Source organism: Lonchura striata, unplaced genomic scaffold (assembly GCF_046129695.1).
Source record: "Lonchura striata isolate bLonStr1 unplaced genomic scaffold, bLonStr1.mat Scaffold_189, whole genome shotgun sequence".
Classification (NCBI taxonomy): Eukaryota; Metazoa; Chordata; class Aves; order Passeriformes; family Estrildidae; genus Lonchura; species Lonchura striata.
The window spans coordinates 71,014-96,125 of NW_027461122.1; the positions used below are offsets into that span (position 1 = coordinate 71,014).

At 49.2% G+C, this 25,112-nt stretch overlaps 1 long non-coding RNA gene across 1 annotated transcript in view; it reads left to right on the plus strand.

Moving 5' to 3' along the window:
- Window positions 1–465: 465 nt before the first annotated feature.
- LOC144248608 (uncharacterized) overlaps window positions 466–25,112 on the plus strand; it is a 58,637-nt gene continuing 33,990 nt past the window's right edge. Inside the window, exon 1 of the long non-coding RNA XR_013341904.1 lies at window positions 466–521. This is a non-coding gene — a long non-coding RNA (uncharacterized LOC144248608). The remainder of the gene's footprint in view (window positions 522–25,112) is intronic.

Consider the following 25,112-nt stretch of genomic DNA (forward strand, 5'->3'; position numbering starts at 1 on the left):
TGCACACGGGCTGTGGGGTCAGCAGCACCGCGAGCGTGCGGGTTTTTGGCGGGAGCCGACAGGCATGGGCGAAAAACGCCTCTCTCCGTCAAGGTCCCCACGGGCCGCCATCGTGTCGCGGACCCTCTGGACAAGTGCTGCCGCCTTGTGGGCACAGGGCGGTACTGCAGCCCCCCAGCCGGAGCCCGGCCGAAGCGGCGGGAGGGGCGAGGGGCGGGAGCGAGCGGCGAGCGGGGCGGTGTCTGTGAGTGAGGGGAGGGCTGGAGGCGGCTCCGCGGGCCGAGGGCGGCCGGGGCCGGTGCCGGCGGGCGGTGGAGGCGCGGTCGCAGCGCTCCCGGGCCGCGGCCGAGCGGCATCGGAGCAGGGCTGCGCCGCCTTTCCCGGCCCCGCGCCCCTCTCCAGACGCCGGGAGCGGCCGCGTGCCGGAAAATGCCGCCGGGGCGGCGGAGCGGGGCCCTGGCTCTGCCCGCCCCTCCTGCCGCCCTCCCTGGAATGGTTCGAGGCGTTATGGGTTTATTGAGGTAGAAACATTTATCTTGTTGTTACTAATTTAAGGTTTTTTTTTTTTTTTGTTGGTGTTTTTTTGTTGTTGTTTGGTTGGTTGGTTTTATCTTCGGTTTTGTTTTGTTTTGGGTTTTTTTGGGGGGGGGAATCTAGAAAGATACCTTGTGTTCCTGGAATGTTGCATTCTACCTCTGTTGTTTTCCCAGTTAGTCTGGATCCTCTGCTTACGTTTTTCCCTTCACTTATTAGATTTCGTGGATATGCTGGCTGTTCTGATGGAGGGCAGTGATGGCTTAGATCAAGAAGTTGGGTTCTCTTTAAATGAAGATGTGATTATCCAAACAGTTCCCTGCAGTGCTGTTGCCCCTGCTGCATTAGCAGCCAGGAATATGCTGTTGCTTCAGTCTGAAAATGGAACAGGTACTGGGTTTTTTCTTATGTTTTGTGTCATTTCCAGCAATGGAGTGAAAGTAGGAGAAGGAGAAGATTTTAATTGCATTCATCCATACAGATGTCTTTTGTGGACCCATTTGGGCTAGTTGACTAAATCTGGCATAAAAGATAGCACAGAGATTTTAACTGTTGAAAAACTCTGAGCAGGAAGTGTTCCCACAGTGCAAGAATCCTTTGAGTCAGGGTGCTTTAATACTGTAATTCATAAGTTGTCTAGAGGAGGAATAGAAGAAAGTTAAACTAAGCTACCTTTTCAGGAAGAAGAACTAAACCTCATTAGAAGTCTGTATGGACACTCATTCTGCAAATTAAAGGAGCAGGAAGGAAGGCAATTGATGGTGCTTCAATTCTCCATCAGAGGCCTAAGACAAATGTCTCTTAACAGATTTCTTAATTCAGTTAGTGTATTTTCATTTCCCTGAATGACTCCAGGTAGACAAAGGCACAAGGGAATAGTGGGTTTTGAATAGCCCAGGATACTGCAGGTGGAGCTCCTCAGGAGGTGGCACGTGCTTTTTGGCTGTTGCCACAAACCATGGAGCTTTGAGCCATCCCAGGTGCCAGCAGCACCCTGAGCAGTGCTTACCAGCACCTGGCACTGGTAAACATTCCTGGCACAAAGGATTTTCTCTCTGTGGCCGAGCTGTGTCCGTGCAGGTAGCAGGGACAGCCATGCCATGGTCAGGGTTGCTGCTGCAGCACGTCCCATTGTGTCCTGGTAGGATTCGCTGAGCGCTAGTCACAAGAAGAGTGTCTAAAGTGATTTCTAAGAGAAAAGCTGCACGGGGTCAAACACGATCTTTCCTGTGGTTTTTGTAGCCAGATCACCGTCGGTTCCCAGCACTGAACCAGGGCAGGGTGTGCCGTAGCTTGGCTCGTCCCTGAACGGGTGCCACCGTGCCTCTCCCTTCTTTACTGCCCAAAGCTTTGTGTCCAGGCACAAGGGGAGTAGAGAAGCTTCCTGCCAGGAGATTGAGAGGCAGCCCGTGTGCTCATTCTTCTGTTCCATGAGCCTTTCCTGGCAGAGACGGGGCTGCATGGCGCTCCCTGCATTTGCAGCACTGGTACTTGCTGATAGCACAGCTTCTTCTCCCATCCTCTTGCTGGCTGCGAGGTCCTGTTACCTTCCCTCATGTTACTTTCTGGCTCTTTTCATCCCTAACTGAATTTAGTTTTCCCTTGGGAGTGATCCCTGGGCTTCTGGTGCTTGCCCGTTTCTCTCTGCATGCTATATAATTTTATTGTTCTGGGAAGACTTAAGTTTCCGCTTAAGCTAACAGGGTGATCAAAAAAATGTATATAAAATGTCTTAGCTTTGGCCTTCTCTGCCGCAGGTGCACTGAGAAGGGAAAGAATTGTGAAAGGTATGGAGCTGCCTTCTCTGGCGTACCACCAAGCCCCCATCCCCAGGCTTCTGCTCTCCTGCTCTCTGGTTTCCAGTGCAGAATCAGCTGCCCACGGGTGCAGCGTGGTGACAGTGCACTGGTGGCACAACTGCTCTGTGGTGTATTTCTTCCAGAAATAAAAAGGGCTAATTTCTTGTAATTTGCCAAAGAGAGGGGAATGATGGAATGAGTCTCTTGGAGGCATCTTTTCTCCCGTGGTCAGTAGACACTGTTACTTGCCTTCTGTCAGTAATTTCACAGTCTTACCCTTCATTTTGTTGCAGATGCAGAAGAAACAGCTATGTAACAAGGTGCTATGTGACGCGTGCTGTGAAATTCATTAACTTGCCGCTACCTGATTATTGCAAGCAATGGAAAGGTAAAGAGATAATGGTGTTAGTAGAGCAGGGCTCGGATCACATTATTTGATTTAAACCATTATCTGTTGTGAATCTTCTGTTACCAGTGAGCTACACGGCAGTGGCAGCAAAACTTGTGTAGCACACGGGTACGGTGATGTGCCAGATTGTGCCAGCTGTGTGGGCAGCTCTGCCCAGTGCCCCCAGTTGTGGCTTTGGCATGATCCCAAAGTGGCTGGCCATGGCTGTGCTTTGGCTGAGAATGGCCATCCACCAAGAAGAGGGTGGAAGCTGTGGCAGGTACCCAGAGAGGGAACGTGCTCTTGAGAGTGGCTCCAGAGGCCTCTGGTTTGAAGTCATTAGGCAGAGCCTTGTGCTTTGATGCTTTTCTGATCCACAGTCAAAGCAAAAAGCAAGGGTACTTCCTCTGACAAGAGGAAGAGCCATCATTTAGTCTGGCTGAAATCTGTCAGAAAAGTGCTTTGCAAAATGCGGTTGTACTTGGAGTGGCTATTGCATAAAACAGATGAAATTTTGCTTGAGGAAGAACTCAGAACTGTCAGCTGCTTGTGCTACTGGACACCAGATATCCCTAAGCCTCCTTCATTGCTAGACAAGAGTCTTCTTGCATGAGCACTGCATAAACACAGTGAAGGCATGGTCTCTGCACTACAGATTGTGCAGCCTGATACATGAGAGTAGATGTATCTGGATGGACAAACGGGGAATGGCAAGAAACAAGGAGAGAAATATCACAAAAGTGATTTTATGACTGTTAAAATAATAATATATCAATGACCTGAGTGGTCAGAAGTCCCCTAGAGGCTTCCTTGTTGTCTTGTCGGTTGATTGCTGGGCTCCAAGAAAAAAATACTTCCCTCATTCCTTCTGTATCACTCATCAGCCTTGTTTAGGTGAAGAGAAGAAAGCCTTGGAACAAGCAGTGAGACATTTCTCTTGTTTCTCCTCTGAACACATGAGAGCAGACGTCCAGGCAGTATGAAGTTAATGCAGGTCTGCTAAAGCCCTTGTGCAGTAAAGATGGAATTGGGCAATAGTTGATGATTGGCTGTTGTCCTGGGTTGTAAGATAAGCTTGTATTCCATTTGCCATCTGTCGAAGGCGAACCGGTTGGACAGGTTTTTTGTTATCTCTCTCAGAGACAATGGTTTGTGTATATACCTTTGACTGATTCAATGAAAGGCTGAAAAAATGTAACGCCGTGAGGGGTCCCACCCAGAGGGGGGAAGCAGCTCTCCCTCTTCTTCGCGGGACTCCGAGAGAAGCAGCTCTCTCACTCTTCTTCGCGGGACTCCGAGAGAAGCAGCTCTCTCACTCTCTCTTCGCGGGATTCCGAGAGAAGCAGCTCTCCCTCTTCTTCGCGGGACTCCGAGAGAAGCAGCTCTCTCTCTCTCTTCGCGGGATTCCCAGAAAAGCAGCTCTCGCTCTCTCTCTCTTCGGCGGCACTCGCAGCGAAGCAGCCGGCGCGCGCAGAGGCGACGGCAGCGGAGCTCAGAGGCAACCCCGGCGCAGAGGAAGACCGGCCCCCACTGCCACCAGATCTTCAGAGGAAAATTATACCCTTCTAAAGATCACCACTTCAGCTGCAACTCATCAACTATTGCAAGGGAAAGCAATTGTCCCAGCAAAACCTGATACTGGCATTCCTCAGGTTCTAGACTTTTTCTTTCACTAGTTTTGTTTGTACCGATTGCATTTTCCTTTTTAAATTGTTGTCTAGTTTTCTCCTAGTAAAGAATTGTTACTCCCACTCCCATATCTTTGCCTGAGAGCCTTTTAATTTAAAGATCCTCGTAATTCAGAGGGAGGGGGGTTTGCCGTTCTCCATTGCACAGGAGGCTTTGCCCTCTTTCACAGACTCCTGTCTTGTCTAACCAAGACAGCTGTACAGCGTGTGCATCTGTCTCTTCAAAGGCAGATGGAGGACTGCAGATCTCCATCCAGAATGTGACCCACAGTGTAACCGGGAGCATATGCTGTGCCATTGGTGATGCATGTGGCAAGGACTAGTAGCCCATTTGTCTGCAGCTTGTCCCCATATGATTTCTTGCATGCCCCGTGGCAGGGCTGGTCTGTGTTACTCAGGTTCCAGAAGGCTGCGATGCAGTGAGAGTGGCATAACAAGTAGTTCTGACCTGTAAGGGCACTGGTTCCCAAATGCCTCCCAAGCAAGGCTGCTGCTCTCTCTTTGGCTATGCCAAGCAGCACATCTTGCTGCATATGTGGTCACCAGGGTGTGCAGATTGCACTGCACCAAAAGTCTCCGCCACCAGTGTTGGCTGAATAATGTATTTTCACAACAGATATTATTCTGCATCTGCCTTGTGACTTTTAATTTCCGTTTTCTCTGGCAGCTTTTGGGCAATGTTTGTTATCCAGTATGTGCCAGATTATCACCATTGCCTGAGTGTTTCTTTTTGTCAGATTGAGTTTTCCTTTTCTCCAAGGAATTTGCGGCTTTTAAGCAGAAAATAGTTACATTTCTTAGCTGTTTGCCTGTGTGGTTAAAACAGGGCAATGCATGAGGCCAGGACCTCGCTTTGCTTTCAGAACTGATCCTGTCAATGCTTCCTGGCAGTGTTTCCTTTCTCACAGCACCAGGTCAGGACTGTTTCAGCATTTTGCTGGTAGTCAAGGGTGAGTCCAGCCATCCAGGTTGCCCCTGCTGTCCCCATATGGAGGATGCTCCAGCAGACTGAGGTCAGAGTGTGTTATGTGGCCGTGAGCTGAGCCATACACAGTCACTTCTTGTCTCTGGGCAGAGGACTTTGCTCCTCTGTTCCATTAAGTTACCAAGAGTGATCGTAGCTGAAGTTAATTTGTTAAATAATCCAGAAGTTTGCCTTTTCCTCCTTTCTTTCCTGAGTTCAGAAGTTGGTAACCTAAGCACCCAGCCGTGCTGTGCATCCCTTAGTGCTGTGTCTGTTACTGGCAGGGCCTGGGGCTTGGGTCCGGAAGATCTGGTTTGTTTGTTCCCCTGGGTCTGGAGGAATACAGATTTTATTTATTTTGTTGTTTTTTTTTTTTTTTTTTCCCTTTAAAAGCTATCCAGCAGTTTGTCGGTTGAAGCAGAAGACAATCCTTTGCACCGATACGTACTCATGTGCACATGCTGATCAGCTGAGGTGTTAATGCTCAAGGTGAGTGCTCCAGCCTTTAATCAGTGACCAGTCATTGATTTAGCACATCCACAAGTTTCAGGAAGTAGTTCCTCCATTGCATCCAGCTTTTAGAGTACCTTTAGACACTAGAGATACTTTTTAATGTGTGCCTAAAATTCTCTATCCTAATTCAGTCAGACTGCCCAATGATACGGGCCGAACTGTCAGCAGCCTAAATAGCATTTCATGGCTGTCATTGTGGTTGGGGAATTGCTTCATGTCTGGGTTTCTTGCCAGAGCCTGAGGAAAGGAAGTAGCCAAGACCAGGTGAGAAGCGGTGTAAGGTAGGCGATTAATTTCTGGATTCCTTTGCCACTCACAGAGCAGCTGCTAATGGGCTGGGCTTGGGGAGTCTGGTTTACAGGCACTTGGAAGTGCTGATACCATCTGGTGAAATGTTAGGTGTCTTTTTAAGAGAAAAAAATGAAAGTGTTTCTGTTACAACGCTGAATAAAGAGCCTGGGCGCAGCAGGGACTACCTAGTAGCAGAGGGGCAGAGGCTGCAGGCAGGTTTGTATCCTCCATGGAGTTGGAGCAATGGCAGGATTACTTTGCCTGCACGTTCACTGCTTTGAGGGAGAAACAGGGTGGGAGAAATTAATGTAATAGGGAACAGAAGCACAGACTTGAGACTGTGCTTATTTCGTTGCCGTGGTGAAATAAAGCAGGGACATTTGATGATTTTTTTAAAATGTATTTATTTAAAGAAAAAAATGTGGCAAATCTTATCAGAAGAGTTTAGGTTTCTGGCAGCTTTACAAATCTGGTACCCTGTGCCTACGTACAGTATTAATAATGGCTTTGCAGTATTTTTGGTTAAAATTTACGTTCATTAAAAATTCTTCAAAGCACTCCGTAATTGGTGAGCAGCATATGAAAGGTTTATGAACATTGAACATGTTTTACAGTTACCTTTGAGAAGGACCCTTTACATCCGTGAATGCCTGCCTGAGGTGGCCTCTGCTTTAGGACTTTAAAGCTTAAAGAAATCCTATATACAGAAGAAATTCGTCCCTGTTACGGTGGCGAGGCCCTAGCAGAGGTTGCCCAGAGAAGCTGAGGCAGCCCCACCCGTGGAATTGTCCAAGGCCAGGTTGGATGGGGTTTGGAACAACCTGCTCTAGTGGAAGGTGTCCCTGCAGGGGATGGGATGAGAAAAGCTTTGGGGTCCCTTCCAACCCAAACCATTCTCTGATTCTACGATTGTACATGTTGAAAAAGGAGGCTGTGGCCTTACGTGCTTAGGTACAAACCTCCCACCGATTCTTCTGAACATACCTGTTTAGTCATTTATTCTTTCCTTTGTGCTTTCACAAGAAGCCCTTGTGCCCTTCAAAATCTCCGTAGGAGTTTGTGGTCAGTTTCCAGAATAAACAGGGATGGAAACCCGAGCAGTTTGGTGCATCCCTACTTGCTGCTGGAATGATTGTGCATTTGACTGACGGGGTTTTGTTCCTAAACACAAGAAAAGTTTTATTCCAGTGCCACACTCAAGCGTAGCAGTGGGGCCGTGTGCGTGGCTGACCCAGCAGATGGGGCAGTGTCTTCATAAAGTAAATATATAGTAGCAGTCCTTAAGGATGTGGCCCTTCTGGGAGTGCTTGCATGTTTACGTATCAAAACCATTTACAGAGAGGGACCTTTTAATGCAGTCAAACTGCTACGGAAAAATTTTGGTTTCAAGACCATTTAATTAAGGTTAATGAAGTCTGGGACTTGGGCACTGTATCTCGTGCAGAAACGCACGTCTCTGTTCTTGATAGATGTCTTCCATTTGCAACAGTAGTTACATACTGAGGACTCAAATCCCCATTGTCCCCATGCCTTCAGGGTAGGGCAGGCTCTTGTCTTAATTTTACATTATAATCCTTTCCAAATGGAGACATAATGACATAATTCATTGTTGCATTTTGAAACAGTGTGGTCAGCGTGAGGATTTGATCGAGCAGTTCCACTCTTCCAAAAGTACTAAGGTGCTTGCAGATATTTGATATTGAGCTATTTTGGCTCTCAATTGCAATATGAATAGGTCAGGCAAGGCCTTTGAAAGGAACTTAATAGATACATCTCACAGTCACAGAGAAGCAGGAAACTCTTCTGCTAAAATGAGCCTGGGTTTGTGAAAGGTCGCAGTTAACCTTTTAAAGTAAGTTTTTGCAGGTCTGCAGAGCAAATACTGCATTTTTAATGGGTATGGGTAGAATCTCTGTTTTACTGATAATGCTCCAAGTTTTATTTTTTCTCCAAATTGGAACAGAGCTTCTTGTAAGCTAAGCAGCCAGCCTTAAGGCTTTTGCTTTATTGCTTCACAGTGAATTACTGAAATAGCAAGGCATTGAGCAGTAAGTACAAGAAGCAGCATAAGCTGCCAAAATAGCAGCAAAATACTTTATTACTGTTGTTATTATTATTATTATTACTATTGGTGACTTTTAAGTGCTGTCATCATTTTTTCAGAGACTGTTGTGACACAAATAGCCACCCAAGTTGGCTTAACTTAAAAGTTCATTTTGTTTGCCTCTATAAGCACCAATCACTTAGAAATTTGGGGAAGGGTCTAAAAAGGACTTCATATAGATACCGGTGTAGGTGGGTGTACAGATGTCTGTACATATTTAGCTATCTATTTATCTATCTTTACATACAGATACATGAAACATTTATAATAACTATACTTTCCTCCATTCCTAAGCTGCTCCCAGAAGTGCTTTTCTGCTGAATTTGGTGTTGCACATGTGACACGGGGGATGGGTTAGAAACCTCTGGTGGGGAGACAGGAGTTCAAATGCAGTCTTGGGCCTGGCATCTAAACCAAAACAAGCTTCTTCCAGGCTCCTAAAGCTTGCTCTGAGCCAACAGACACTTCTCTAGGCTACGTGGGCTGGGGTTCTCAGTAAATAAGTGACAGTGTCATTGCATCATATGGAAAGTTTAGATTGGGAAAGCTGAAATTGTCCTCGCTAAACCTTGGCATGTCCTTGTATTTGATAACATAGAGGCCCAGAGGATGTTTGTCATTGAGTGTCACAGCAGGAAGGAATGCAGGAAAAACCCCTCTTTGGTGGGGTCAGGACAGGATCTGCACCCTGTTATGCTCCTGCCCTGACAGAAGCTCAGCAAGCTCCTGTTGCTCCGTCAGGCCCCTGCAGGAAAGCTTTGAACAATGGTCAATGCAGGAGAGATGTCACAGGTGATGGAGCGTGTTTGTGCCAAGGCACAGTGCAGAAGTGAGCCCTGGCTCCAGTGAATGCCACGTATTTTTATGAGTTTTCAGTGTGTTTTCAAAAGTATCCCTTGGAATGCAGAACTGAGGATTAAAACTAATAGCTGGCTGTGTCAATACTGAGTGGTTTTACTCTGTAATGGTAGAATTCAGTGGCCTCTTCACTTCAAAGGTGTCAACTGAAAGGTGTTGTGATGAAAAAGAGGTGGAGATGAACAGTGCTTTGAGAGAGCAGAAATGAAGGTTGCGGGCAATACTGAAGAAGAAGCAGATGCAGGTGGTGAGGGAGTTGGATTTTTGCGAGAAGAGAGTGTTTCTCAGGAGCAGAGAGCCAGCGGGCTCTCCGGGGACAGCAGTGCTGGGGATGAGGTGAGTCTGTGCCCTGCACAGCTCCCTGGCCCCGTGATGGAGAGTTGTCCCAGTGGCTGTAGCTTGGGGGCCGAGTCTCCATCCTCTCAGCTTACCATGGGAGCCTATCCCAGCCCAGCAGAGCTCCTGGAAATCTCCCTGTATTCCTGCTTAGACTCTGGTCTTTGGTTTGGTCTGGGCAGTGCCTGGTGCTTTGCTCAGGGACCGTCCAGCCTTGCCCTGTACTTGCACTGCTGACCCCAGCATTTGCCACACTCTTCCCCGGGCTTTGATTGTGTTTCTGGACTCAAAGCTGTGCTTCTGACACTCGGTTTCCTTTGGCCTCGCTATGTGTTAGCTCAGTCTTTTGCTACCAGCCTGCTTCCCTGCTCAAGATTTCAATTGCTGGAGAGATGTGCAGACTCCCTGTAGAGCATAGATTGGAGAAGCTCAGAAGCCATCTGAGGGCCTCCCCCAGAAATAAGCCAAGGGTTTGGTGCCTGTTTAGCTTCTCCGTGTTTGGCAAGTTCAGCTGTGCAGCCTGCCCTACAAGCAGGCATTTAAGCTAGATCATACTCAGAAGTCTCTCTTAGGCAGAGATAAATAATTGCTTCTACACTCAAGTCTCCCACCTCAGCCTGGGAACACAAGATGTGGGGCAGAATCAGTGAGGAGGGACCCAACACCAACTGCCTGAAACGCACGATATACCCTCAGAGAATGCAGCTGCAGTGGCTGAGGGGATCTTTGAGGTCCAGGAAATGAAATGTCTTAGGAACAGGCTATCAGACTGTCCCTCTGGAATTGCAGCTAAATTTAGGTTGCAGATTATCAGAGCATCCATTTGCTCTCTCCCTGGCCATGGCAATGCCTGCACAATTCCACAGCACATTCAAGAGGATGTTAGCAACTTGCTCAGTCTGAGGATCATCTGTTTCCTACCGATGGGTCTTTGCCCACCCTCTCCTTGCTGGAGGGCATGAGGAGCCCTCAGTCTCAAGGAGCTCTTGCCTTTTTTGGCCCTGTGGAAACCACAGGAGAGAGTGGAGCTCTTGCTGAAATTGGATCCAGTATATTACAGGAGTGATGACTTCCAAAAGTGTCCTAAGGTGGTACAAGTCAGCATGCTGGCACCCTCAGTCTCTGCCCTCATTATTTCTGACAAACACTGTTCTGTTTCCTCAATTATTCTTGTATTTGGAGAAAAAGAGTGTTCACAGCCTTGTTCTAAGGACACGGTGCAGGGATAAAGATAAGTTTCAAACCATTACGTAAGAATATATAACATAACCCCAAACGTAAGAAACACAGTGGATCATATAGTGCCTCCACACACCTTCTTCCCTCAAGGAACTTTAAATGTTTTAAGAGTCATAAGCATATTTAATTACTGGGGAATGTTTAAGCACAGTTTCTTGCAAAGGAGGAAAGAAGAGGACTGCTAGGATCCTTCCCGCTGGAGGTTTTGCGTGGTTAGTGCCTTCTGCTCTGATGGAAGGCCTTGGTATAGAGGATTCCTCTGGCGGAATCCTCTGGTATGCTGGCAATTAATTAACTTTTCCTACCTTGCACACATGGAGATAGCGAACAAAAATCCTCCTCTATTTGTGTCAGAAGGTTATTGAGAGACTGGGTTCGAGAGAGTGACTGCCTAAGAGAAATTCTCCTAGCAGCCACCTCAGAAAGCCTCAAGAAGGAAGCAGCCTTGGCTTCAGTGTTCCCACTTGTCCAGCACAGGCACCTGGCGTGGGTTGGCTTCACCTTCTCACAGGCACGGTGAGGGGCACTGCCTGTCCTGGGGCGCTGGGGCACTGCAGCCCAGCACATCCAATTGGCTTTTACATTTCCAGCTCTTAGGAGTGAGTTCTTCAAAGTCACAGCTCTAGCAGCAGCAGGAGAAAAATCTCCTAGAGGCTTTCATGAGCAGCACTTAGGCTCTGCAGAAAACAGAGTCCAAGGCCACTTCACTAGGACTACTCTGGAGAAGGACAGAAAAGAGAAATTCAGCCTAGCCTCACCCCCACGACTTTGATTACCAGCTGAGGTAGGGTTAAATGAGTATTTAAAGAGGTTGGGTTCACTGACACCTGCTGGGATGCATTACCTCTTGTTAGGATGAACTAAGAGTTCTGCTGAGCTGAAGTAAAAGGCTTATATTTGTCCTCTTTGGGATGAAGGGGCTCTCAGTTGGCTTCAGTTCTTGTAAGTTGCCCTGATGATGCTGTAATGGAACAGGCTGACCTGTGGTTTAGAGCTTGCTGAATTAAATTAGTCACAGGTGACAAATGCAGTGTCCACAGAAGTCCCTCTCTGCCTGCTGAGCTGCAGCTCTACTTTGGAGGGTAATGAGTAAGTAAGGAATAAACGCATTTTGACTTTCAGGGTTCGAGCTGCACTTCCAGCTTTTTTAATTAAATAAAACATTATAAACTCAGCAGGCTTGCTCTGAAGACCCTGAAAATCACAAAATCATTAAGGTTGAAAGGGACCCACCAGTGGAGTCATCTTGTACAATGTCCCTGCTCAAGCAGGAGGAAAATGTCTGAAATCAGAGTTCAGTTCCCTATTGCAACAGTGGTAGGGTGGAATTTTGTCTCTTTTTCGAGTTTATGTTAAAAGGTGTAGGCAGCTGTGATGGAAAATTGTAAAACTGGACGTCTTGCTGACCAAGCCCAGTGTTCCTTGACTTTAAATGCTGCACAGATATGAGACTACCTAAGTTTGTGATCCTCCTGCTAGTAATCCGAGTGCAAGTGTGTCAGGGATATGGAAGTCCTAGAGACCAAGCACTGAGTCATTACAAAGGAGAAATACATGTCAAAGAGAATCGTGCAGGTTCTTGCCAAAATGTATTTATTAAGAGATGGACCCTGAATTTTTCAAATCCTGCTGTAGGGCAGTGTCACTTGGGCTTTGCCCTAAGGTGGAATTCTGTGTATGCCAGGTATTCCTCTTTATTCCTCCCACTGTTAGGATAAACTGTGGCATTTTGTGTCCTAATCCAAGAATCAAAAGCTGTTCTTTCCCTGGCTGGGACGGGTTCCTCAGTCCTATGAGGGTAATACAGAGCAACAGACAGCACTCAAAGCTCCTGTCATATGGCACTGCAGGGTGCACATTGTGCAAGCAAAAGGAAGAACTGGAGACTATAGGAGATCAACCTAATGAACAGCTCCTGAGCTCTGCGGAGAAGTGATACAGCTCCCTGGAGCACTGCTGGAAGTAGCAGAATAATTGGCTGCAAATAATGCTGTCCAAATGGAGGGCTTTTCTGTCACAGAAATGGAGAAAATGACTTTCATTATTCAGTTAGCTCCTGGCACGCTGGTTTCAGTGGTGCTTTTGACGCAATCTGAGCCTCCAAGGTGTGGTACCAGAAGAGGTGTTGCCAGCTTCTCCTAAGGCCACCATACAGACATGTGAGTATGTGAAAGTAACTGATAGCTCTAGCTCTAGTTCTGGTTAGAGATGTAGGGAATGCCCCTTTACTATGATAATATGCTGTAAGAGCATCTTCAAAAGGAAGGTGTCAGAAATTCTTTAGTGTTATTTTTGTGCTGTGGTCTGCAGAGGTGTAGCTGTCATTCCAGAACTATTTTTGTTTTGATGGTTTGAGGCATTGTGGGTTTGAGTCAGGAATAATTTTTTGTTAAGTTTATTTGTGATATTTAAAAACCCAGCTCCACGTGGGCCTGGATGCTGATCCCTTTTGCTGGTCAGTGAGAGCATCTGGCAGCTCATATTTCCAAGTGCTTTATTTAACAGGAAGCTGGTTTGTTCCTTCTTGTGAGTAGGATCGTTGGCTTTGCATGGGCAAAGCCACTCCGGAATTTCAGGCTAAGAAAAGAGTTAGGGAACTCTTTTCAAACATAGTCCTGGAGAGGTAGCAAGCAGCTTGGCTTGGTGATCCTGTGGGGAAATAGAAGAATATCTGTTCTGATTTTTGTCTTCTCTTTCTTCCACAGCTGATTCTGTATCCCTGACTTCCCTTCACGTCAGGGACACGTGGCTTGGAGCACAGGAGCTGGATTTGTCACTTAGCTGCGGCAGGTTGGTGCAGGTAACGAATTACAGGTGACTTGGAAACTGGGGAACAAAGGGAAGGATCTGTTATGTCTCTTAGCAAAAAAATTGGCTCCATCAGGGCATTAATTCAGGGGACTGACACTTCACCTTTAACGTTCTGTCCTGCTCCATCCTCATCGCCGTGAGCCATGAGAGCCTCCTGAGCTGTTCTCCTATAGACCTACCTTGTCTGGTCAAAAAACAAATCAGTATTTTATTACTGGGTGCAAACTCAGGGGGAAGATTTTATTCAACATCTCTCAGTGGGACGTTAAAGCTCCAATTTCCCTTTTCTGGAACACTTTGAGAGACAATATTACTTCTGTAATTTTTATTACAGGCATTTTTATCTTTTTGAAGAACCAAAAAGACTGCATGCGTGTGCCCTTCATATCCATCCTCTGTCTAATACAGGACAGGAGAAGAAGGCTGCAGAGCTTCCTACACTGGGGTGTAAGTAGCCAGTATGAATAGAAGACTGGGCTAGGGAATTAGGACGGTTTGCTTGGGTTTAAAAAGCTTGAATGGCACTTCAGGACATTTATGTCAGACATGGTTTGTTTTTATTACCCTTTTTTTAATTAAAAAAAAAAACCCACACACAGAAAAAAACCACAAACCAAACCAAAACAAAACCCTAATCCATCCCTGCTGCTGCGATGTGGGACCAAAACCCGCGTTCCCAGCGCTCGGAACAGGTGAGAGGTGGAACTAAAGCCCAAAGGATTTTCTGCTCAGTGACTGTAGCTGAGTTTTACTGGGAGCTCTCTGGGAAATCTGGCACATCGTTCGGGGATGTGGCCGTGAGGGGAGCGGAGCCCAGCTGCAAACAGGCAGTGCCGGAGCGAGAACCTCTGCAATGCAAACCGGGCTTTCTTCCGTGGAATCCCGGCTGTGTGCTGCCCCAGGGCCTTTGTACAAATAGCGTCACCGGAGCTGCACGTTCCTTGTGATGTGGATGGGATTTAGGGGGGGTTCAATAAAAAGGAGACGCAAAATGAGGGAATTGCTTTTACGTGTAACTATTCTTGTCCTAGAGGAGCCATCAGCTCTGTCCCGAGAGCTGAGTTACGAGTGTGTGTGTTGAAAGAGCCGCAAGCCTTTAGGGGCTGCAGTTTGTGTGCCCTGTGCTGAGGTGCCCTGAGGAAATGTGTGAGCCGGAGGGAGCCGGGGCCGGGCGGAGGGAGCCGAGCTGTGGGAATGGGCGAATGGAGGCGGGCGCGGGCGGGACTAGGCGAGCGTGGGCGAAAGCGGCCGAAAGGGGCCGAGGAGGCGAGCGGAGCCGAGCTCTGCCGAGTTCAGCCGAGGCGAGCCGAGCTTTGCCGAAGAGGCGAATGGAGGCGAATGCGGCCGGAAATAGCCGAGCGTGGCCGACAGTAGCCGAAGCTGGCCGAGGAGCCGAGTGCAGCCGAACGGAGCCGAGCTCTGCCGAGCGCAGCAGCCCGGGCAGGGGGGGCGCCGGGGCGCCGGGAGGATCCCCTCCTGTCCCTCTCTCTCCCGCTCCATCCTCCTGCCCGTATTCCCCTGAGTGTACCCTCTCTTTCCCCCGTTTCCGTGTCCCCCCCAAACCCGGCTCCTTCCTGTCCTGTCCTGTCCCTGCCCCGCTGCTCCGTTCCATTCCCCCTCTCTCCCTCCTCTGTGCCCCGTCCCTCTTGCTGCCCTGCCGGCCTTTCCCTTCCCCGCCCGCTTTCCTCCGCAGCCCGACCTCCCTCCCCGCCCTTTCGCATGTCCCGCTCTCCCTCCTCTCTTCCCGTCGCCCCTTCGCTTCTTTCCCCCGCAGCCGCGGGGCTCGGGGCGCCGGAGAATAAAGCCCCGAGGGCCGGAGCCCGGCGCCCCCCGGGCCTTGCGGGAGTCCCCGCACGGGGCCGGAGCTCTCGGCGGATCCCCCGCGCCGCTCGGACCCCGCCCCGGCGCTGCCGGACCTGCGGCTCCGCCGGCATCGCGCTGCGAGCGGCCCCCGCTCCGTGCCGGGCCGGCCGTGCCGCGTCCCCGCCGCCTCTGCCGCTCCCTGTTTCTGCCCCTGGCCCGCGACAGCGAGGCGGGGCGGGAGCTTCGAGCCTTCTGGGGGCTGCCCCCCTTTCTTGTTGCGGCGGAGTCCCTTTCTGGGGGATGGAGGTGTGGGAAGGGCTGGAAGGGAGTGCTGGGCTGCTGTCCGGGGCAGTTGGATTCGCCCTGTGCCTTCTTCGGGGGTCAGGGTTAGGGGCTGAAGCCTCGGGGCTCTGATGGCATTTGGGGCACCCCAAGGTCCCCAGGAGAGGGACGCACACTGCGGTGGAGGAGCGGGTGGGTGGCGAATGAGGGGAGGGGGTCACGCTGGGTGCCGTCCCGCAGAGGGACCCAAAGCTGCCCCAAAATTCCCAGGGAGGGGTGTGTGTAGAATACCAAAACCTGGCAAGTGTTTCGTTTTTATAGCTATTGGTAAAGAACAGGAATCTATGGCTAAACTCATTTGGAAAGAAGCCCTCTCTCTATCCACTCATTTGTACCCACGAATGTAGGAAACTCTGACTGGGGACGGGCAGTAGTTTTGAAAATCATGCCCTAGCGTTTTTCTCTAGGAACGAACCAAGCGAGTGCCCTGAAACCAGCGGAGCAAGGGGCTGAAGGGAACAGAAAGGGCTCCCGGCACCTTTTGCCTCCGTTCTCAGCTATTCCCCAAAACGTGTCGCAGTCCTGGAAGAGGCGTTTGCCATGCAGCCTGCCAAAATAAAGACCTGTCAAATCCTAGCTCTGCCTTTTGTTTAACGTGTTCTTACTTCCTATTTATGTCATCACAGAAAGCAAGGAAGGAAGAAATGTGACTGGTTCCCACTATTGCTCCGTGCAGGCATTTTTAAAGGCTGCTGTACTTCTATCCTCTTTTTCCCCTCCAAGCTTGACTTTTCCCCTCCTTTTTCGAGGTCTGCTGCTTTGGGTGTCCCAAGGAGGGCTGAGTTCCTCGGCAGGGGTCTTAGGAATTGGTGCTGATTCTGCTTTTTGCGAAGGTGTATCAAAGTGTGCCAGCAAAAGGACTGTTTTCTCCAGGGGAAAGCTTTCTCTCAATGACCATCAATGCATGTACGTGCTTTAATCGTGTACCCAGATGGATTAAGAAAAGACAACACCCGTAGCAGATTTCCAATGGATCAGTGTCTGTGAGAAGTGGGCTGTGTGCTGGAGATGGAGAGACGCTGTTGGAGGGTGGCAACAGCGGCAGGTGTGAGCTGATGTGAGGATGATGAGGGCTCAGAGCAGCCCCAGGTGTGAGCTGTGAGGATGAGGAGGAGGGGCGGCTCCTGCCGGGGGGAGGTTATTTTAGGGCGAGGGTTTGTCTTTGCTGGCTTTTGCACGGAGCTGCTGGAGGAGAGGAGTTTTTGGGGGGCTCCCGGGGCTGTCTCCTGGAAGGACGGTGGGCGCTTCGGACAGGGTCCGGGGGATCACCTGGATACATACTTGGGCACGTGAAGCATTGCTCAAAGGAGGAGCTGAGGGACAAACCTTTGTGCCGAGAAGCAGCAGCCGAGCAGGTGAGCCGGTGCGCTTTTATAACGGGGACTTTTCCCCTTTCCCTTTGAAATTTCGTCATCCTGAGGTTGAATTGGAGGGGGCAGTCCTGTTGTCCCCCCTTTTAAGGGGTTTGGACTGAGGTAAAAAGTCCCCTTTTGCCATGGTTTGAGGCAAGGCGCTTCTTTTCTTCTCTTCTAGAGGACGCGATTGAAGGGAAGCCCACATTTCTTTTCCCTTGTTGGGGTGAGGTGAGCGCCGGAGCGTGGCGTCAGAGTCGGGGCTGCAGAGGAAGGGAGCTGCAGCCGTGGCAGCGCTGGCAGGGCGGGGGTCGGGCTGTGCCGCTGCATTCGGGGCGCTTCTTCTGCCCCCGGCCCGGCAGCGAAGGGTGCGGCGCGGAGCCCTGCCGGCAGTGCCGGGGCTGGCCGGGGCGGAAGGGGAGCTGGGCGCGGCTGGGCTGCCGCGGGCCCGCCGGAGCCGCGCCGGTGCGAGCCGTGCGGAGCCGAGCGGAGCTTTGGCCGGGCCGGCGGGCGGGGGAGGCGGCGCGGGCGGGGCCGGTGCCGGCCGGTGCCGCCGCTCCGTCCGCTCCGGGCGCGGGGCTCGGGCGCCGCCGGGGCCCCCCGGGCCCGGTGCCGGCCCCGCCGGGCCGGGGGCAGCGGGCGGGGGTCTGCCGGCGCGGCGCCGCCTCTGCCTGCCGGAGGAGCCGCTTTCCTGCCGGAGCCGCGCTGCGCCCGGGGCCGGGAGCGCGGCTCCGCATCTTCCAGCCTCCCTCGCTGCGCTGCTTTTGAGGCGCTCCTGAGGAGCTCCTGGGATCGGTGGCTTTTGATCGGCGTCGCTGTAGGAGAAGGGCCCCGGGCGCTTCTTGGTTGTTACCGTTCTTGCTTCGGCTGCTCGTGGCAAGGTTTTTGTTTTTGGGTTGAGTGTTGTTGTTGGATTTATTTTTGATCGGTTCTTAGGTTTTTTAAGGATGCGTTTCTAAAGGTTTACACTGGTTTTTATGGGTCGGAGCATGGAGTAGAGGGTCGTTTTTCAATTCGGTTGTGGAGGCTTTTATTAGCGCGAGGGCGTAGTATTTGTTTTGCTGGGCTTGAGGGAGTGCCCTGGAGTTAATCGGTGAGGTTTTTTTTAATATTGATGAATGCATTCTTGTTTATTACACTATATGGGTTTCATTCGTTTGGCTTATTTGATTGCCGTGTATGTTTCATTGTTGCAGAGAACTTGGGAGATATTGTTTGTGGTTACATATCTCTTTTGGCGACGTGTTTCTTTCTAGGTGGTATTTGTGTTTTGATGGTTTGAGGCAATTTTTGTTTCTTGAGTTAGGAATACTTATTTTGTTGTTGTTAATTTAATTTTTTGTTGTTGTTGTTTGATGTGTTTGGTTGTTGTTTTTATTGGTTTTATTTTTGGGAGCATGGGCATTTCCATGGTGGATCTCTTTAGGTGTTTATTTTATTTGGGGGGTGAATTTTTTGTTTCTTCGTGGTTCCCATATTTTTATATCTGTAATTATTTGGTGGGTTTTTTTAGTTAATTTTATAGAGCATTGGGTTCTCTTTATGAGTTAACATAGTGGTAGAGTTTTGGTTATTATTTTTTTTAGAATCGTTGGGAGTCTCTTGTATGGTTTGGAGTATGGTAAGTTAGTTGGCTTTTTTTTTTTTCCTTTAGAGTGGTTTTTGTGATTTGCTGTGTGGGTGTCTATAGGGTTTTTAAAATGTTTGTTTCGTTTTTGTGACGTGATAAGAGCTGCTAGTGAAAGGAGTGTAGTGCGGGTTTTTTTTTGCTGGTAGTTGTTTGGCTGGTGGAGCCTTTCTGAATTTTTTGGACGGTATTGGTGAGAATTTGATGCTGTTTGTTTTGGCATTTTATTTTTAGGAATTCGATTATAACTGCAGTGTTTTAACTATAACTCTGATGAAATAGAACACATGCATAAACATGATAATGGGAATATGAAACTTCAATTTTAAATGTAAATGGAAAACATATACATTAAACATGTAACATAAATAATGCTGTCCATTACAATTAGGTATAACCTTGTTTGATATGGAGTATTTTATATGTTTATATGCATATAAATATCGATTATAAACATAAATGTCCATACAGAAATGTATAATTAATACATGTGGATATATGAATATTACAAAACAATAGGAATCAATACAGTACCTAATGCGTATTTTACTGTATGTGTCTTATTATAACGCATTTCATGTCATAAATACTGTATATCGAAATATAGTACCTCAATATGTTGTGATAGAATAGATGAGTACTTGTAAAAATCAAAAATAGAAGTATAGAAATATTTAAATATAATTTAGAATAAAGGGGATTTTTATTTTCGATTTGGTAGTAGGTAGGGGTTTTATTATTAAAATTATGACTAGAAATAAAATAAAATTAGAAGTCTTTGTATAGAAATATATCCTAAATACGTTAAGATCTATATGAAAATTCAAAGGTAAGTAAATATAAGTATTAGCAGTGTGTACGAAATAGAATTTAAAAAATAATTTATCTATCTCGCTACCTTATTATATATATATAAAATATATTTATAAATACATCTATATAAAGTAGAAGTTCAAATGTGACTATAATGATGAAAAAAATATAAAAATATTCGAAAATCGTTTAAAGAAAGGGCTTTTTTTGTTTTTATTTGGTTGGAGGCAGGGCTTTAATGGAAAAGATATGAATATATATTTTAGTTTGATATCATTCTAAATATGGAAATATATAATCAATGTCTACAGGTGTATATATAGAAATATAAAATAGAAATAAAAATGAGTATTAGGAAGAGAGAGACTATAGATAGCATCATACTTCAATCTACATTTAAAATATACATTTGAATATAAATGCGAAAAATAGAGATACATTTAAATGGAGTTTAAATAAAGGGTTTTGTTTAAAAGATTTTTACTTGGATAGAGGCAGGGTTTTTTTTTAAGCAATATAAACCTTTTAGAAATCTAAATCTAACTATAGAAATATATAAGCAATCTAATAAGATATGTATAAAAAAATAAAATGTAATAAAATCTAATAGGAATAAATGTAAGAAATGATAAAAATACAATTTTCCATCAATATCCATTACCAATCCGACTGTGAGTATAAATCTGAAAAATATAAAACCAAGCCTTGTTGAAATGCAGTTTAGGAGGAAAGCTTTTTTCTTTCGGTTCCTATCGGGTCGCAGGCAGGCTTTTTGTTCCGTTCTTTCCCGCGCGGACGCTTTGGGGCGTTCGCTGCCGAGGCCGTGCCGGCGGGGACGGCGCGGTGCTGCCGCCGTGTGGGCAGAGAGCGGTACTGCAGCCCGCCGCCCGCGGCCGCCATCTTGGGAGTGGCGTGGCGCGGCCTCGCTTGACCTTCTCGAGAGGGCGCGAAAACGAGGACGTTGAAACTCGAGGACCCGTGTCTGTTTTTTACACTGCCTGAATTGCGCGCAACGCCGGCGCCCCCCGACGGGATTTTCCGCGGCGGTTCTGGTGCCGTGCACACGGGCTGTGGGGTCAGCAGCACCGCGAGCGTGCGGGTTTTTGGCGGGAGCCGACAGGCATGGGCGAAAAACGCCTCTCTCCGTCAAGGTCCCCACGGGCCGCCATCGTGTCGCGGACCCTCTGGACAAGTGCTGCCGCCTTGTGGGCACGGGGCGGTACTGCAGCCCCCCAGCCGGAGCCCGGCCGAAGGGGCGGGAGCGAGCGGCGAGCGGGGCGGTGTCTGTGAGTGAGGGGAGGGCTGGAGGCGGCTCCGCGGGCCGAGGGCGGCCGGGGCCGGTGCCGGCCGGTGCCGCCGCTCCGTCCGCTCCGGGCGCGGGGCTCGGGCGCCGCCGGGGCCCCCCGGGCCCGGTGCCGGCCCCGCCGGGCCGGGGGCAGCGGGCGAGGGTCTCCCGGCGCGGCGCCGCCTCTGCCTGCCGGAGGAGCCGCTTTCCTGCCGGAGCCGCGCTGCGCCCGGGGCCGGGAGCGCGGCTCCGCATCTTCCAGCCTCCCTCGCTGCGGTGGCTTTGAGGTGCTCCTGAGGAGCTCCTGGGATCGGTGGCTTTTGATCGGCGTCGCTGTAGGAGAAGGGCCCCGGGCGCTTCTTGGTTGTTACGGTTCTTGCTTCGGGTGCTCGTGGCACGGTTTTTGTTTTTGGGTGGAGTGTTGTTGGATTTCTTTTTGATCGGTTCATATGTTTTTAAAGGATATGTTTTTAAAGGCTTCCAATGTTTTTTCTGGGTCGTAGCATGTAGTAGAGGGTAGGTTTTTAATACGGTTGTGGAGGCTTTTATTCGAGCGAGTGCGTAGTATTTGTTTTGGTGGGCTTGAGGGGAGTGTCCTGGAGTTAATCGGTGAGGTTTTTTTAATATTGATGATTGCATTCTTGTTTATTATATTATAGGGATTTCGTTCATTTGGCTTATTTGGTTGCCGTGTATGTTTTATTGTTGGAGAGAATTTGGGAAATATTGTTTGTGGTTACATTGCTCTTTTGGCGACGTGTTTTTTTTTTCTAGGTGGTATTTGTGTTTTGATGGTTTGAGGCAATTTTTGTTTCTTGAGTTAGGAATACCTATTTTGTTGTTGTTAATTTAATTTTTTTTTTTTTGTAGTTTGATGTATTTGGTTGTTGGTTTTTTTAATTAGTTTTATTTTTGGGAACATGGGCATTTCCGTGGTGGATCTCTTTAGGTATTTATTTTATTTGGTGGTGATTTTTTTGTTTCTTCGTGGTTCCGATTTTTTAATATCTGTAATGATTTGGTGGGGTTTTTTAGTTAATTTTATAGAGCATTGGGTTCTCTTTACGAGTTAGCGTAGTGGTAGAGTTTTGGTTATTATTTTTTTTAGAAACGTTGGGGGTCTCTTGTATGGTTTTGGAGTATGGTAAGTTAGTTGGCGTTTTCTTTTCTTTTTAGTGGTTTTTGTGATTTGCTGTGTGGGTTTCTATCTGTCTTTTTTAAAATGTTTGTTTCGTTTTTGTGACGTGATAAGAGCTGCTAGTAAAAGGAGTGTAGTGCGGGTTTTTTTGCTGGTAGTTGGCTGGCTGGTGGAGCCTTTCTGAATTTGTTGGACGGTACTGGTGGGAATTTGATGCTGTTTGTTTTGGCATTTTATTTTTAGGAATTCGATTATAACTGCAGTGTTTTAACTAGAACTCTAATGAAACAAAACAAATGCATAAACATGAAAATGGGAATATAAAACTTCAATTTTAAATATAAACGGCAAACCTATAAATTAAACATGTAACATAAATAATGCTATCCATTACTATTAGGTATTATATTGTTTGCTGTAGAGTATTTTATATGTTTATATAATATAAATATCCATCTAGAAATGTATAATTAATATGTGTGGATATATGAATACTACAAAACAATAGGAATCAATACAGTACGTGATGCGTATTTTACTGTATGTGTCTTATTATAACACATTACGTGTCATAAATACTATATATCGAAATATAGTACCTCAATATGTTGTGATAGATAAGTACTTGTAAAAATCAAAAATAGAAATATAGAAATAATTAAATATAGTTTAGAATAAAGGGGATTTTTATTTTCTATTTGGTAGTAGGTAGGGGTTTTATTATAAAAATTATACTATACAAAGCAGTTAAAAGTAAGTTGTACCATATCGAAATACTTGTGCTGCAAAAAGCTGATCTATGAATGTGAACGTCAATATTATTGTCCCCTCTATAGCATCCGACGACTGTGTGGGGAGAAAGAGGGTGAGCAGCGGGCTCGCAACAGGCGGAGGGCGGGCAGGGGGACGCGGGCACTTCACTGTTTTTGCGCGCCCTCCCCACTCCCCGCCACCGAGCCGCCTCCCCGCCGCGTCGCCGCCGCTCCCCGATCCGAGCTGCTAGCGCGGAGTCCGCCTTTGCCGCCCGGAACCAATGCCGGGCTGCGCCTCTCCCCTGCCCCGAGTGCCGACGGGCGGCTGCAGTTCGGGCTCTGCGGGGCCCTTTTCGCCGGGAGCCGGGCACGAGCACGGGCCGAGAAGGGGACAGGGGGTCTCCGAGCGGGACCCGGGGCGCCCGCGGGCCCTTCGAGCAGCGCGGGCTCCGCCCCATGCTGCCACGGGCCCGGCCGCGCAGCTCCCGAGCCCCGCCAATCCCGGCCCGCCTTTCTCCGCCCTGTCCAATCCCGGCCGCCCTTCCAATCCGGGCGCGGTTCCTGCGATTTCGGCCCGCTCAGTCGCGGCCCGACTCCTCAGCCTGGCCCCGCTCCCCCGTGCGCTTGAGGCGCCGCTCCCGGCGCCGCTTTGGGAGCCGGCGGAGCGCTATCCCTGCTGCCGCAACCTCGGCAGGCGCTGGGGCCGGGAAGGGCGGGCGGGAGCTCCCCGTCAGGCGCCGGCCGGGATTTCTCCCAGGGAAACGGGCTGACGGCGGGGAGCGGGCGGACCCGGCCCCTGCAATGGCGGCGGCGGGAGCGGCGCGTGAGGGGAGCGCGGGGTGGTCGCGAGCCGAGCGCGGCGGGAATGGGCGGGCTCGGATTGGTGGGGCCGGCGCTGCCTCGGGTTGTGATTGGCTGGCTGGCCCGGCTCTGAGGCATAAGTAGCGTGCGTGGGGGAGGCGGGGGCGTCAGTTCGGCGGCGGGGCTGGAGGCGACGGGAGCTGCGGAAGCGCGTTCCGAGGAGGAGCGCCGCTGCGCCGGGACGGGTCCCCCGCGGCTGCCGATCCGAGGAGCGCTGGTGAGCACGCACGCGACTCCCGCGTCTGCCTGCGGCGGCGTCCGGGGGCCGGCGGTGTCCAGTTGTTTGCGCCGCGCCCTGCCCGGCTCGGGCGGCCAGAGGCTGGTGCGGGGCCTGGCGTGGCGCAGGGGGGACCGGCTGCTGTCACTGGGGAGTAGCCCTTTCGCGCTTTCTGGATTTAAAGTAACATTGAGAATACTGGGAATAAAGCCGGTTGTTTGCTTTCTTACTATTTGATTTTGATTTTACTTAATAATTTTATCTATATTGCATTACTTCATTGTTTTGTTCGTTTTATTAAGTTTAATTTGTTTCTGATTGTTTTCTTTTTCCGATTTTGATTTAGTAAGGGTTGTGCGGCTGGGGCTGAATCACGGGTTGTGAGGTCACCGGAGACATAAAGGCTCAGGGTGTGGAATAAGGACTTTGGCACGAGTCAAGCCCAAAACAATGTGGAGCAGTGGAAATGCTGGGGCTGGAGTTGGATAAATGCCCTGGGAGAGGGGCATGGAGCCGCAGTGCAGGGCCTGCAGGAGATGCCTGGGGGTTCCCAGCTCCTGCCCCGTGGTACCAAGCAGAGGCTGAGGATGTGGGGGCTCGGAGAGTTCCAGGGCCCACGCAGCAGCACAAGGGCACCTATTGGGATGTGGGAGCAGGGGCCCGGTGGCTATTCCCAGCCCCTGGGGCTGCCTGGGGGAGGTGAGGGGGCCTTTGGGGAGGTGCTCGGCTGAAACCCAGGCTGTGGGGGAAGGTAGATGTTTGGCTTCAGGGCTCAAGGGTCCCTAAAGTTGGGATCCCATTAGGGTGGGTGGGATAGCTGCAAGAGGCATTGACATTATGACAGTAACTGATTTCTGCCCTTATCAACAGCTCCAAGCAGCAGTGAGAAGCAGGAGCAGCTTTTAGATGCAGGCAGTAGGAAGCTGAGGAGCTGGAGCTGAGGCAGCAGAGCCGGAGGACACAGAAATGTGGTAGGGTTCGGGGTAAAACCCCTGTGCAGCTGGGATAGGGAATATGGAGCTGGGATGGGAATTGCATGGCTGGAGCTGAAATTGCTTCAAGGGCTCTGATAGAGAGTGTAGAGCAGTTACTGGGGGAGGGATGGTTAGGACAGGGCAGGAATATGGGCTCAAGAGCTGAACTGAAACCATACAGAGCTAAAGCAAAAGCAAAGATCCTGCCCTGAGAGCCAGAAGCAGTGTTACGTAGCACTGCTGAGAAGGTGTTGAGGAGGAAGTGAAACGGAAGAGATGGCAGTGAAATAAAGCTTGTGGGTGAAGAGCTGAAATCACTGGGGCTGGGAAAGGGGATTTGTAGGGCGGCTGCTGTAATCACTGCAGGGCTGGGAAAGGGGGCTGCACACTCCATAGGATCCGAAGGGCTGGCACAGGGACTGT